Source organism: Canis lupus, chromosome 15 (genome assembly GCF_011100685.1).
Source record: "Canis lupus familiaris isolate Mischka breed German Shepherd chromosome 15, alternate assembly UU_Cfam_GSD_1.0, whole genome shotgun sequence".
Classification (NCBI taxonomy): Eukaryota; Metazoa; Chordata; class Mammalia; order Carnivora; family Canidae; genus Canis; species Canis lupus.
The window spans coordinates 59,945,117-59,958,618 of NC_049236.1; the positions used below are offsets into that span (position 1 = coordinate 59,945,117).

The 13,502-nt window shown below is 36.0% G+C and overlaps 1 long non-coding RNA gene across 2 annotated transcripts in view; it reads left to right on the top strand.

Moving 5' to 3' along the window:
• Positions 1 to 7,949: 7,949 nt before the first annotated feature.
• Positions 7,950 to 13,502, top strand: part of LOC111090124 — a 28,948-nt gene continuing 23,395 nt past the window's right edge. For both annotated transcript variants that reach the window (XR_005370948.1, XR_005370949.1), the window contains exon 1: positions 7,950 to 8,201. This is a non-coding gene — a long non-coding RNA (uncharacterized LOC111090124). The remainder of the gene's footprint in view (positions 8,202 to 13,502) is intronic.

Below are 13,502 nucleotides of genomic sequence, written 5' to 3' on the forward strand. Positions count from 1 at the left end.
AATGAATGATATCAGAAGTGAAAGCATATTTCAGAGTCTCCTTGATAGTTTTGAACATTTTTGCCCACTTTCATAAGATTTAATTAGACTATCATTGTTTTCATCTCGCAACACACACATTTGGCAAAAGCTAAAAAGGAATTGTTGCGTTTAATATCTCCATAGCTGTAAGTACTAGAAGCTTCCAATTCTTCAAATGTCCTCTTTTTTTTCCTCCCCTGTTGACTTTAGGCTTCCTTAAGGACTCCTCCTTAGAGAGAGTCTCTACCTTTCAGCTGTAGTCCACTGTTGCTATAGTGGAGCACTGTTGGCATGTAGTAAACTGTGGGGGAGGGGAAGCAACCTATAATCTTATGACTAAATCACAGTGTTTTTAGTGGACCTAAGTCCTTAGACTATTACCTTTCCAGTGTTTCCCCTTTTATATGAGACAGAAAGGCTAAAGGGGATGAAGTGAAATGCTCTTCCACTCAGGAAAAGGCTCTGTTAAAGATTTTCCTTTAAGGGCACCTGGGTCGCTCAGTGGGTGAAGCATCTGCCTTGGACTCAGAACAGGATCCTGGGATCCTGGGACTGAGCCCTGCAAAGGGAAATCCCTGCTCAGCAGGGAGTCTGCTTCTCCCTCTGCCCCTCCCCCTGATTGTGCATGTGCGTGCTCTCTCTCTCTTTCAAATAAATAAAATCTTTAAAAATAAAAAAATATTTTCCTTTAGAGAGTAGCTCTTGTTATAGAGAATACTCTGAATGTTTTTCACAATGAATAGTCTTTCCTTCCCCTTTCAGAGCCACAAAGAGATTTTTCTCAGCTCTTCCTTGTGAGAACCATTTTGAAAAAACTGTAGGCATTATTTTTTCAAATATTGCTATTATCCCATTGTCTCTTTCCTCCCTGTCTGGGACTCCAATTTTATATGTGATAGACCATTTTACTATGTCACATGTTTCTTGTACTTTTTTAAAATGTGTTTTCTTTTTTGTCTTTCATACTTGAGTTTGAATATTTTTTTCTTGACTTATATTCTAATTTATTTATTCTCTTTTCATTCTGTTATATCTAGAGATTTTTTGTTTAATGTTAGATATTATTTATGAAAAATTATAGATACTTCAATCTCTCTCTTTTTTAAAAATATTTTGTCTATTTATTTGTGAGAGACACACAGAGAGAGGCAGAAACATAGGCAGAGGGAGAAGCAGGCTCCATGCAGGGAGCCTGATACAGGACCCCTGGGATCCCAGGACCCTGGGATCACCACCTGAGCCAAAGGCAGACACTCAATCACTGAGCCACCCAGGTGCCCTGATACTTTAATCTCTTCTTGATATTTTCCCACAGAGAAAATTTACTTTTTTTTTTTTTTTTTTGCTAAGGGGTTAGAAATTTCAGGTCACCTTGATCTAATCAGAAATTGAAATTATTCTAATTTGAGCCTTATTTCTGGTTTACTCTTGATTCCTAGGATGAAGCCTTTGAAGATCCCACCATAAAACCTATACCATTTACTAGTCTTTCTCTTTTCTTATAGTCCTTCAAACACAGTTTTTTTCTTACTGGAACTTTATGAGTCTGTCAAAACCTCTGCTCAGTTTTTTGTAGACTCAGCAGTTATTTGAGAAGCTCTTGGACTTCTCTGAACTTCATTCTCTCTGGGATCTTGCTTTCACAAATCTTTGCTATTTGGCAGCTTTCCTGTGCCTTCAAATAGATTTTATTTTGTTTTACTTTATTTTTGTCCAGAACTTCTAGTTCTCAGTTAAGATGAGACAGACTGAAAATACTTTTTTTTTTTTTTTTTTTCTCAATAGGACCATAGAGAATAAGAACATTTATTTTGCCTCTGTATCTTGGTGATCTGAAATTTCAGTTCCATAACAAAGTTTCAAATAAAGTCTGGTCCAGGAATGGTATATGTGTTCATTTCTTAAGCAGAATATTAGATATAAGTCAGCTAGCTTTTATAATATACTCTTTAAAGTTTCACCAGAAACACCTAGTCAATGTAGTATGCACAAAGCTTCCTTTTGTAGTTTTCCTTGTTAAACACCAGTTCTGGCTAAGACAACAAAATTTTACAGCATATAGGAACTACAAACCAGCCTGTGGGTTAAATTCAGCCCTCTGGAAATTCTGTGGTTAAGCAAGCTCTGTAGGTGACAATTTTCTCTGGAAAACTCTATAGCTAATTTGTTCCATTTCATGATTACAAAGCCTTAATGATTTTACATATTTTGGAGGTCACCAAGGGTGGACGGGTGGAATCAAAAGCTTCCCAAAGTTGCCTTAAGTAGATTTTAAACTCCTATACAGAATCTCTCCCCACCTTATCTAGTACCTTTCATGCTTCCTGGAACAAACATATGAGTGAATGAATGAATGAAAACAGAAGGCATCCTCTAAATTTTCTGTATTCTTCCTGAAAATAAGAAATGCCAAACTGGGCACAGTGTTCTATGTTCTCATCAATATCATGTAGGGCAAGAAATTACCTCTGAAATTCAGGAAAAATTTTAATTGGAGGAAAATAGAAAAAAGAACAATATTAAGAATACAAGTAATGCAGTAACAGGTTACAAAAGAACTTGGTTGACTGTGGTTCAGGTAATTATTTGCCTCAGGGCTTAAAATAGTTTCCAAAGGTTTGTGTTTCTTAAAAATATGCCAAATTACGTATATAATAGCTTCATAATAATTTATTTATCTCTGAAATTGTGACGAGTTATTGCAGTTATTACCTCCCTGTACTATAAATATGGGAAAGTGCAAGGATGCACTAAATATGACTACATTGGAAAAAAATAGGAATTTGGGAAGCATTTGATGACTTCCAACCATCTTCCTTCAATATGATCAAGATATTCATTAATCCACACAGTATTATTTCTTTACCAGTATGTTTTATTTATTGCACTCTATCTGCTGTTCCAAACTCTCTTAAAAGTAATAAAATAATAATGGATAATTGAATAATGTACATCTTTACTAATGACATTTAGAGTAGCTGATGGTTTCTGTTTATTTAAATTCAGTAGACTTTCTTTTAAAGCAGTTTTTCTTGTTTTATTATATCCAGTAGCAATACGATGAACTGTTGAACCAGACCAGAGAAATGGAAAGAATTACAGTTTTCTTTTTATTACAACAGATGGTGGTTCTATCCCAAAAAAGAAATCATCTAATTAAATATTCCCTGAACATACAGCGTTTAATGTAAACACTTACAGTTTTTGCTTAAAAAGTATCATTAAAAGCACTATATTTGGCATTGTTGACATGAGTTATTTTGGTATCCTCTCTGACAGTTTTACATGTAGAAAAAAAACTTCAGAAATTTACCTTGTGTGCAATCAATCTATTAAATTTACAATTTAAAAACCCTGATACTTTCTTAAGCATTTAAGTTCATGTCTTAATCTTGTTATTTGCTTCTAAGACTAGCAAATTTTAACAACCGGGTTTTTTACAAAAGATTTATTTATTTATTTGAAAGAAATATGCAATATATAAAACATATAATTGAAGTAACAAGACTTTCATGCTAATACCCAAATTCTTGTGAAAACTGTTAATATGTAAAGCTTTAATGTTTACTTTACTTCCAAACATAAAAATATTAATTACAGGATTCTGTTTCTCCTGAATCTTTAAATTCTTAATCCATCATATTCCCACGGTTAACAGATTGCATATCTATAAGAAAATAAAATCTAATCCAACTCATTCATTCATTCATTCATTCATTCATTCATAGTTATTTCCTTCGCACCTATCATGTCGCAGGCTCTGCTCTAGGCACTGAGTATATCACAGTAAAAAGGCAAGAAAAAGCAAGTCTGCACTCATGAGGATTAACTTCTTAAGGGAGAGGAAAAATAATAAATAATATAAATTTATCTTATGATTTATAGTGTGTTAAGAAGTGAAACAGCACTTATGACAATATTGCCATAAAAAAACCAACAAAATAACAAGTATCATTGAAAATGTGAAGAAATTGAAACCTTTGTGCACTTTTGGATGGGAATGTAAAAAGGTACAGCCTCTGTGAAAATAGTATGGTGTTTTTTCAAAAGATTTTTAAAAATTGCCGTATCATGCAACAATTCTACTTCTAGGTATGTATTCAAAAGAATTGAAAGCGGGGTCCTAAAGAGATAGTTGCATGGCCATGTTCATAGCAGCATTATTCACCATAGGCAAGACATGGAAGGAACCCAAGTGTCCACAGACAGATGAATGGATAAGTAGCATGTGATATATATTCATAATGAAATACTACTCAGCCTTAAAAAAGGAAGGCAATTCTGACACATGCTATAATATGGGTAAAGCTGGAGGACATTTTGCTAAATGAAATAAACTAGTCACACACACACACCCCACATTGTTTGATTCCACTTAAATGAGGTACTTAATCAAAATCATGGAGACAGAAAGTAGAATGGGGGTCATCAGAGTCTGGGAGGAGGGAGAAAAGTGGAGCTACTGTTTAGTGAGTATATTTCAGTCTGGAAAGATGAAAAGAGTTCTAGAGATGGATGCAATGATGGTTCCACAACAATATGAATGTACTTAATGCCAGGGAACTCTACACTCAGAACTGATTAAGGTAGCAAACTTTATGTCTTGTATTTCATCACACTAAGAAAGTTGGTGGGGGGAAAGGTGACACAGGGGGTGAAGCAATTTTAAATCGAATTGCCAGAGAACTGAATTACTTAATATCGGAGATGTGAGTAGGACAAGAGATTTGGGTCTACAGATATTCAGGAACTTTGGTCTCATTGTCATCTGAGCCTCCATTTTTGATCACTGGGTCACTGGGTGCAAAATTCATGTAGAGATCGGTCACAGCTTACCTTAGCTGATTTCTCTTTTACTCACAGAAGTCTTAAAGTGTCTTCCAGGCTAAAGCTTCACAGAATTTTGGATCTCTTTAACTCTTTAGATATGTACAGTTTTCCCTTCTAGGATTAAAGAATCCTAACCACATTTTTCAAGATGTCTAAACTCTTTTGGATATTTAAAATGTTATTTGATAGACTTTTGGATATTTCACAGGTTTTGTTTGATTTGTGATTACATTTATAAGATCATTCTCGAACCCTCAGAAACATAGGATTTTCTTTCTGAATGCATGAAATATAAAAGTTGCGTGGCATTGTAGTAACAGATGTTTTTCCTAAGAAAATCTGTTTATGGCATTTATACTCTGAATGACAATATTGCTTAGAAAATGATACTTGGAATATATTTAAAATATTAATAGTTCTGAAAAGTAATTATATTTGATTCATATAAACAAAAGATCGAGAAATTTCACTAATTTGTATCGAAGCAAAATCACAATGACAGATTTTTTACTTAATCTGGCCGATTTTATTAGATGGAGCAATACCTGCTACTACCAATGGAACTATATGTGAAAAATAGCAAAAATTTGCCATGCACAAATTAACTTTATTTAATAACTAGAGTAAGCTGCCAATATTTTTAGGTGAACTTTTAAAGTTTGACAATAGATTTCCTATGTGACTTTAAGAAAAAGACCAGACATACTTGATTAAAATTTGCTGACCACATTTTTAAAATGATATGATATAGAAACTAAATTGACAAAAATCTACAGTTCGCCTTAAATTGCTCTGTATGCATACGAGTCATGTCATTAACTGACTAACCTTGAAGTTTTAAATGCAGCCTAGTATTTGGGTGGCAGGCAGGATATTACCTTTCCGAAGCACAATCACAGCAGTCCTCCTACCCCTATCCCAAGACATAAATTGCTCAAAGTTGGTGGGCGTGGAAAAACTTTTCTAGGACTAAAAAGAGGACAAAAGAATGTGCTTGGGGAGTAGTTTATTTTTATTTTTTTTATTTTTTAATTTTTATTTACTTATTATAGTCAGAGAGAGAGAGAGAGGCAGAGACACAGGCAGAGGGAGAAGCAGGCTCCATGCACCGGGAGCCCGACGTGGGACTCAATCCTGGGTCTCCAGGATCATACCCTGGGCCAAAGGCAGGCGCCAAACCGCTGCGCCACCCAGGGATCCCGGGAGTAGTTTAGACAAGGAGGTGACAAGGTCTTCTGAGGGAATAGCTACCTGGTCCTCTGTCCCATTGGTGAGCACAGTCTCTCTTGGATGTGTCAGTCCTGTTCCAGCCTAAAGAGCTCTGCCCTTGCTCTGTCTGGAAACGGCTTTCCTTTGTGGTTTTTTTGGTCATGTCATGTCATGTCAATTTTTTGTTCAAATGTAATGTTTTCAGTGATACTCTCTGTGGCAGATTGTATTTTTTTTTTCCAAAATGACACAGCAATATTTCCAGTCCCACAGGCTCTTCCAGAACCCCGTCACTCTCCAGTGAAGAAGCGAAATCAATTTCCCACCTCCTTTACACTGGGCATGCCTTTGTAACTATCTCAATAAATAGAAAGAAGCAAAATTGGCACAGTGTGCGTGTGAGGCTAGGCTACAAAGGGCTTCTGCTTGGCTCTTTCTCTCTTTCGGGATTCAAGTCCTTGGAACCCAGCTACTATTTTGTGAGGCAGCCCAAGCCATGAAGAGAGGCCTTATCGTGTGTAAGTTTCAGCATCAACTGCCGGGTATTTGAAGGAGCAAGCCTTTAGATGATTCCAGCCCTTGGTCTTCAAGTCTTCCAACTGAGGCCTCAGATATTGCGGAACAGAGACAAGCTATCCCTGCCACGCCCTATTCAAATTCTTGACTTGGCAAATCCTTGAGATAAGAAGTAGTTGTTTCATACCAACAAGTTTTGGGGTAATTTGCTATGCAGTTAGAGATAACTGGCAGTTGCCATGTAGGGTCCCAGGTAAATATTTCTTATGAATTCTCTATGTGAACCATTTTACTAAAAAATATGATACAAAAGTCATGAGCCCATGTGAAGTATGATGATTTATCAATGAAGAGTTTGTTTATTGTCCAATCAGTGCATTTACAGTTTCTTAGTCCAATGTCTGACCTATGTTAAAGTCAAATTAACTAAGCAGGTCAGCCCTACCCTAGTGGTCCCATCTCTCACGATCCTAAGAAAGAAATAATACACCAGACAGTAGAAGTGATCCACTTCTCAGGCTATTCTCTTGCAACTGGGGTCTCTCACTGGCATTCTAAAATGACCTCAGAGGTATGAGTCCTCATGATCCAGAAAATAAAGGGTTTTAAAGCCAATCTAAGAAAATATTTTAAAGTGATTGAGAGCCATTAGAGGGTTGTAAGCAAGAAATAGATCAATGGAAGTGAGTGAGCAGGTAATAAGAAGACTGGCCCAAATAAAAGTAAGAGGACTTTTTTAGGGAGGATATAATGGAAGCACTTAAATGTAGGCAAAACAGTTAAATTAGGAATAGTTGGGAAAAGAAAAAAAAAAGGAATGGTTGGGAAAGAAAATCAACAAGCATTTTTCAATTACAGTGGGTTGACTTACAGTATGCTGGGTACTAGAGATATAGAAGATAATAAAAAAACAATCCGAGAACTCACATTCAGTGGAAGAAAAACTTAAATTAAATAATGATAAGACCTTGTGCTCTTGTAATAGTCATCACACACGATTGTAATTTCATTGACTATTTTTCCTGCTGGACTAAGAGGAGCCCTAGGTAAAGAACCTTGCCTACTTCATGTTTCTTTCTTGTCTTTCTTTTTTGTGATCTTCAGCTCTGAGTACAGTGACTATGACATAATGGACACGATACATGTACTTTATGAATGAATTAATAAATATAAGCGCAATGATGAAGATACATATGGGTAGTATAAGAACCCAAGGGGAAGGGACATCAGGTAAGATTTACTAGAGATGGCCCTGAGCTAGTGAGAAGTAGGTTTGACATTCCAGGAAAACAGGGCTGCTCAGAAAATTCTGAGAACAATTGGCTTGAGGTTCTAGAGTGTAACTTGAGATGTGGAGACCTAAGTAAGGAGAGTTTAATAAATAAGCATGTGTCATTTCAAGGTTGCATTCGTGAGCCACCGTTAAGACTTATTCCATAGATGATGAGGAAACAGTTTTCAACAAAGGATGGGTCTGTTCAGGCTGATGTGGCACGGCACTGGTTTGGAGCATAGGTTTGATGTAGATTGCACCGGGTTTAAGGAAATCAGTCATTTGGTGCCTTGACAGAGAGGTAGTGAAATGTTTGATTGTCTGTTAATCTGGAGTTTTGAAGTGGAGACAGGTGAGAAGGCTGACATAGTGACCCCCCCTTGTTACCTACTCCCCCTCTTCCTTTTATACTTATATTAGAGCCATTTGACTCCCACCTACAGTCTTGCCCTTGCCCTGAGACTTGAGATTAAATCCGTCTAAAGTCAGAGGTAATTAAGAAGGGAGATCTGAGAGCCCAAGGGACTAAAATCCAGGTCAGCCCTGTTGCTCCTCTCATTCTGATTTTTCACCTTAAATTTAGTAATCTGGCTGTTGCCTTGTTTTTCAAATCAAGATCAAAGCTCTCCCATATGTCTACCAGGACTGGGGCCAGGTCTTATTGTTACTAATTGCCTTGATTGCAGAGCTACCACCAGTCTGTATAATATTTCTCTTGTGAATTATAAAAACTTCTCTAGGATAACGCAGCTACAGCTTAAGACTTACAGGATTGGGAGTTAGTCTTATTGACTCCCTTGTGGGACACCTTTGTGCAGTTCACAAATTGCACAGCTGTACATGTGGGTCCTGTCTGAACCCTGTGTTGTATCACTGAACCTCAGCCTCATGACCTTCATCTTGCTACCAAGCCTCTAACACAGGATTGACCACTTGCCTGGATCTTTACCCATCATCTTCTTCTTGAAACTCCACTGAGTAACTTTTACCTGCTAAGACGGGTTAGGATTTGAGGGGTACAGAGTGGTTTTAATTATTAGTTTCATTTTGGAGGAATGTATTTGGTTTTTTCAATTAGACTTAGAAAGTATATATTAATAATTCAAATCATGTATTTTTCTTTTTAAATTATTTACTCATGTTATTAGAAAATTAAGCACTTGATTTTATTGTATAGTTAATTTTTTTGTACATGATTGGATAAAATGTCTACTATTATATTTTTCCCCAAGAATGCTATCTATATTATAAAGCAGTATTCTTATATGGTATAGATCTCTATTTTGTTCCATTGTTTATATGTGTATTGTAATACCGATACAGCATTGTGTTAATTACTCTAGCTTTATAAGAATTATATGTGTGTGTGTGTACTATTTATTTGTGCTATTTTTTTTTTGTTTGAAAGTCTACTAGTTTGATTTTATAATGGCTACAAAATGTTTCTTTTAGGTAATGTTTACATGATATATCTTTTTCAATTGTCCTTTCCTTTATTTTTATATCCTTATGTTTTATTTAAATCTCTTTTAAGTAGCATATAGTTAGCTTTGTTACTGTCCTATATAATAATCTTCATCTTTAAATTGGAGAAATTAGTTCATGTTTATTTACATTAATAATTGATATGTTTGGATCTATCACTTTGCTATTAAGTATTTTCCATTCCCTTTCTCTCATTTAGGTCACTCAGTTGCTCAAAATAGATATGATTTAAGTTATTTCAGCAAGATCCCTTCAGTGAGACACAAATATCCTCAGAAATAGAGAACTTTTAACAAATATAAAATCATATCTTGAATGAAGCAGGATATAAAATGAATAGTCAGAGATCTAAGGAAGTCAGAATTGAACAAACAATGGGTGGGCAGCTTTTATGGAGACACAGTAGGTCTATTCAATCCCAGTATTGGAGGGACCTAAGTTATAGCTAGAAAAGGGGCCAAGGGTCAAGAGTACAGTGAGTTGTTCCTGATTAATTCCCACAGTCATCAGGTATCTGTATTAGTCACTCTTATCTGCACATAAAACCACCTCACTGTTGCTATATCATATACTAATGCGTACTTATTCTCACATTTGAGACCATGTGGCTCACCCTCTATGGCCTCAGTTTCAGAGGTTTTCCACTCAAAGGATATTCATTTTGGAGCCCAGAAAGTAGGAATAGTGCTTCTTTGGGAGAGATCAGAATCATTCTCTGAATGTGTGTCAATAGACAATGCTACTTAAGACCCAAATTTGAACTTGTACTTTCTCACTTCGATTGACCAAAACAAGTCACAGGAAGAAAGTTAAAAAGTAGAGGGACATATCCTCCTTCTAAGGAGGTATGAGGTTAGGGAAATAATATTGGCTGAGCAAAAGTTTAATAAATCTCAGTGCCTAGCTAGAAAACACTTTGAAAGCACCCCTCATTCTTTTCTGTACTTTTTGCTCATGTAGAAAAAATGTCATCCTTAAGCTTCTATCCCTCTTATTTTGGTCTTCATGAGTCTTTAAATGAAATCAGGAAAGCAGCGGGGTCCCCCCCACCTTTTTTAAAAATAAAATCAGCTTGCAATAGCCTACCATATATTTTAGAACTTGAAAAAAAATTCATATAAGATATTCAACTCCTCTCTTCCTCCCACAACAGGGACTTCTATAGTGCTCTTCAGACACAATAAACATCTATTTCTGTAGGTAATTTCAGCTAAGTTCCATCAGATGTAATACAGCCTGAAATTATACTATTTTGAAATTAGTTCATATAGTAGGCATCAGAATAGTAGAAATTCATAACGTAGTGATAAGACTTTAATCATTTTATTTTTAACATCAGACAAAAATAACATTACCAATGTATTAGAAATATTATATAGAAAATAAGATGAAGGCACTTCCAAGAATGCACTCACATAAGTAAAATGCATTGCATTGTCTGCTTGCCAAATAAAAATCGCATAAATGTAAATTCTTCACGTACAAGAAATACCCAAATTAAGGAGGAATAAGAGCAAGATGCATAATCAAAAAAGCATAAATAAAACAAATACCTGCAACCTATTGAATACATGTAACAAAACCAACAGTATAGGAGATGATAGCAGAATATGGGAGCGGCTCTTTTCGATGGTTGGAGTTTTGTCATTACCTAATATTCACATATTCAAAGGATATTCAGATATTCAGATAAATTCATAGTAGGCACTTCAAAGAGAAATAAAAGAACTGCATGAAGGGATTTCTGACAATGCTGAAATGGCATGTATTTTTATTTTTATTTTTTTATTTTTTAATAATAAATTTATTTTTTATTGGTGTTCAATTTACCAACATACAGAATAACACCCAGTGGCATGTATTTTTAGAAACTGTGTGAAGACAAAACGGTCTCAATGAGAATTTTAATGGGTTTGGTTGATGCAGAATGGCAAAGCATCACTGATGCTGGGAAGTCACCAGAAACAAAGATAGAGCACAACTGAACCACCTGGACAGAAGATAAAGTAAAAAAAGAAACTGAGAGACTTGGAAAAAGAAAGGAGAGAAAGAAAAAGGAGGGAGTGGTATAAAAGAAAGGAAAGAAGGAAGGAAGGGATGGAGGGAGAGAGGAAGGAAGGGAGGAAGGAATGGAGAGAGGGAGGAAAAAAGGAGGGAGGAAGAAAAAAATCATTCAGGGCAATTGCCAGTTTTAACTTTCAAGTGCTCCTATAGGTGTTTGCTTTGTTACTGCTTTTATTCTATAAGAACTTTTTTCTTTTTTGCTGTAAAAAAAATGCCCCCAAAATATGTCTAAAATTTTTACGTGCAGACTGGGAAGTTTTCTCTGAACATTTAAACTCTTTATTGCCAGAAATAAAAGTCTATTCTTATGAAAATCTTTACCAAATCTTAGGCAGAAACGAGGCTCTTACATTACCATACAGTTTCCTAAATCTTTCTGTGGCTGCTATTCTAAGATGCTCAGTTTCTGTAAATCAAAGTCTTTTTCTTTCGGGATAATTCACATACATAAATTTGTAAAATATAATGTATCACAAAAATTCTAGAAGTCTCTTTCCCGTCCGCTGTTTCTATAGCAGCATCCACTTTTTGAATGAGTAAAATGCAATCCATAAGCAATCTGGACTGTGGGGATGATCCACAGGGAATATTACAAGAGATTTAGGGAGGAAAATTATTTGGTGAATATTCAAATTTTATCCTTCCTATTTACTTTTGAATCCCAAATTTATGAAGGACAAACACTAAAGGTGCAAAGCATAGGTCATTCTCACTGGTGCCTTAACATCAGGATATAGGGGTCAGTGGGCTTTCTTCTTCCTGCTCCCATCTTTCTTCAAAAACCATACTACTTTGAAGATTATACATTTTGATATACCACCTACCAACTTTCTTTATTTCTGTCATAAACCATATTCTGGGTCATTCTCCAGTTACAGAAGACTTGAAATCTTAATCTTTCATGTACATGATTCTCAGAGTAAATGTATTGGCCTCTCAGTTCTTCACTCTCATCCTTGATTTTCTTCCTCCGTCCTCATCTTGGTGAGACATTCCCATCATTCCACCCTACCCTGCGACTATCATGACAGGTAGCTGCACCATCACAGAAATTTCTGTTTGAGTATCCCATGCTCTGACCAGTTCATCTAGCTCTGGTAGCTCCTACCAATTTGCTTACTTCAAAAATCTAATCTGTCCTAATTCTTTGATCTCGGCCAATGTACTTTTCCAATATCACTACTCTCTCTTTTCTTCAATTTCTTCTTTACCTATTGTCAGTGGCCATCATACCACTCTCATGCAAACACCTCAAAATCACGTGTGCGCCCTCTGTTATATATTCTAGAAAAAAGTCCTGTCCCTTGTTGAATCCAGCTATCTATCTTCCCTCACTACAGAAGAAAATATTTACTCTCATAACTTGTGATGGACTATGCTGTAAAAATAGTGAAGGAAGCCCTCAGACCAGCGTTCACACGTGCCCAGCCACCCTAGTCTGTTTGGCCACAACGGTTCAATTTCACCCTTTCTGCCATGACTATTTTATACCTTCTCTCTTCACATTTCTGATACCCCTCTTGAGCGATGCCCTTATGTTTTTACTTTCTTATAAAAATACTCAAAACCAAACACAAACTATACATCAATAAATTTGCATCCACCCATTTTCGTATTATCTCTGTTTTCCTTCTTGCCACAAAAGAGTAAGTGTTTCTGCTTCCCAAAAAATGTCAACTCGACCATGATCCTCTGTGTTCTGTCTCCTCTTCCCTTCGCCTCTTTCTCCTAGAGCAATTTCTTCCTGATTATTGAATCCTTCGTGTTCTCTGTAGCGCCTTTATGCTACCTCAGCATTACCTTCCCTGACCCCTTACCCTTTATTGTCTTCCATCCTGTATTGGTCCCCTTAACTTTATATTTTTATTTCCATCCTTCCTGTTTATTCATGAAGCTACTCAAATCAAGCTTCTAATTCCATCAAATTTACTGATACTGTTTTTGCAGTGGTCTCAAACAGTTTTCCTATTACTAAATTCAATAGCCTACTCATTAGTCTTACCTTGATTGGGCTCTCAGCAGTGTTGGAAATCACTGACCACTCTTTGCTCCTCAAAATAATTTATTCTCTGCGTCTAGGATACAACTATCTTGTTTTCTACTT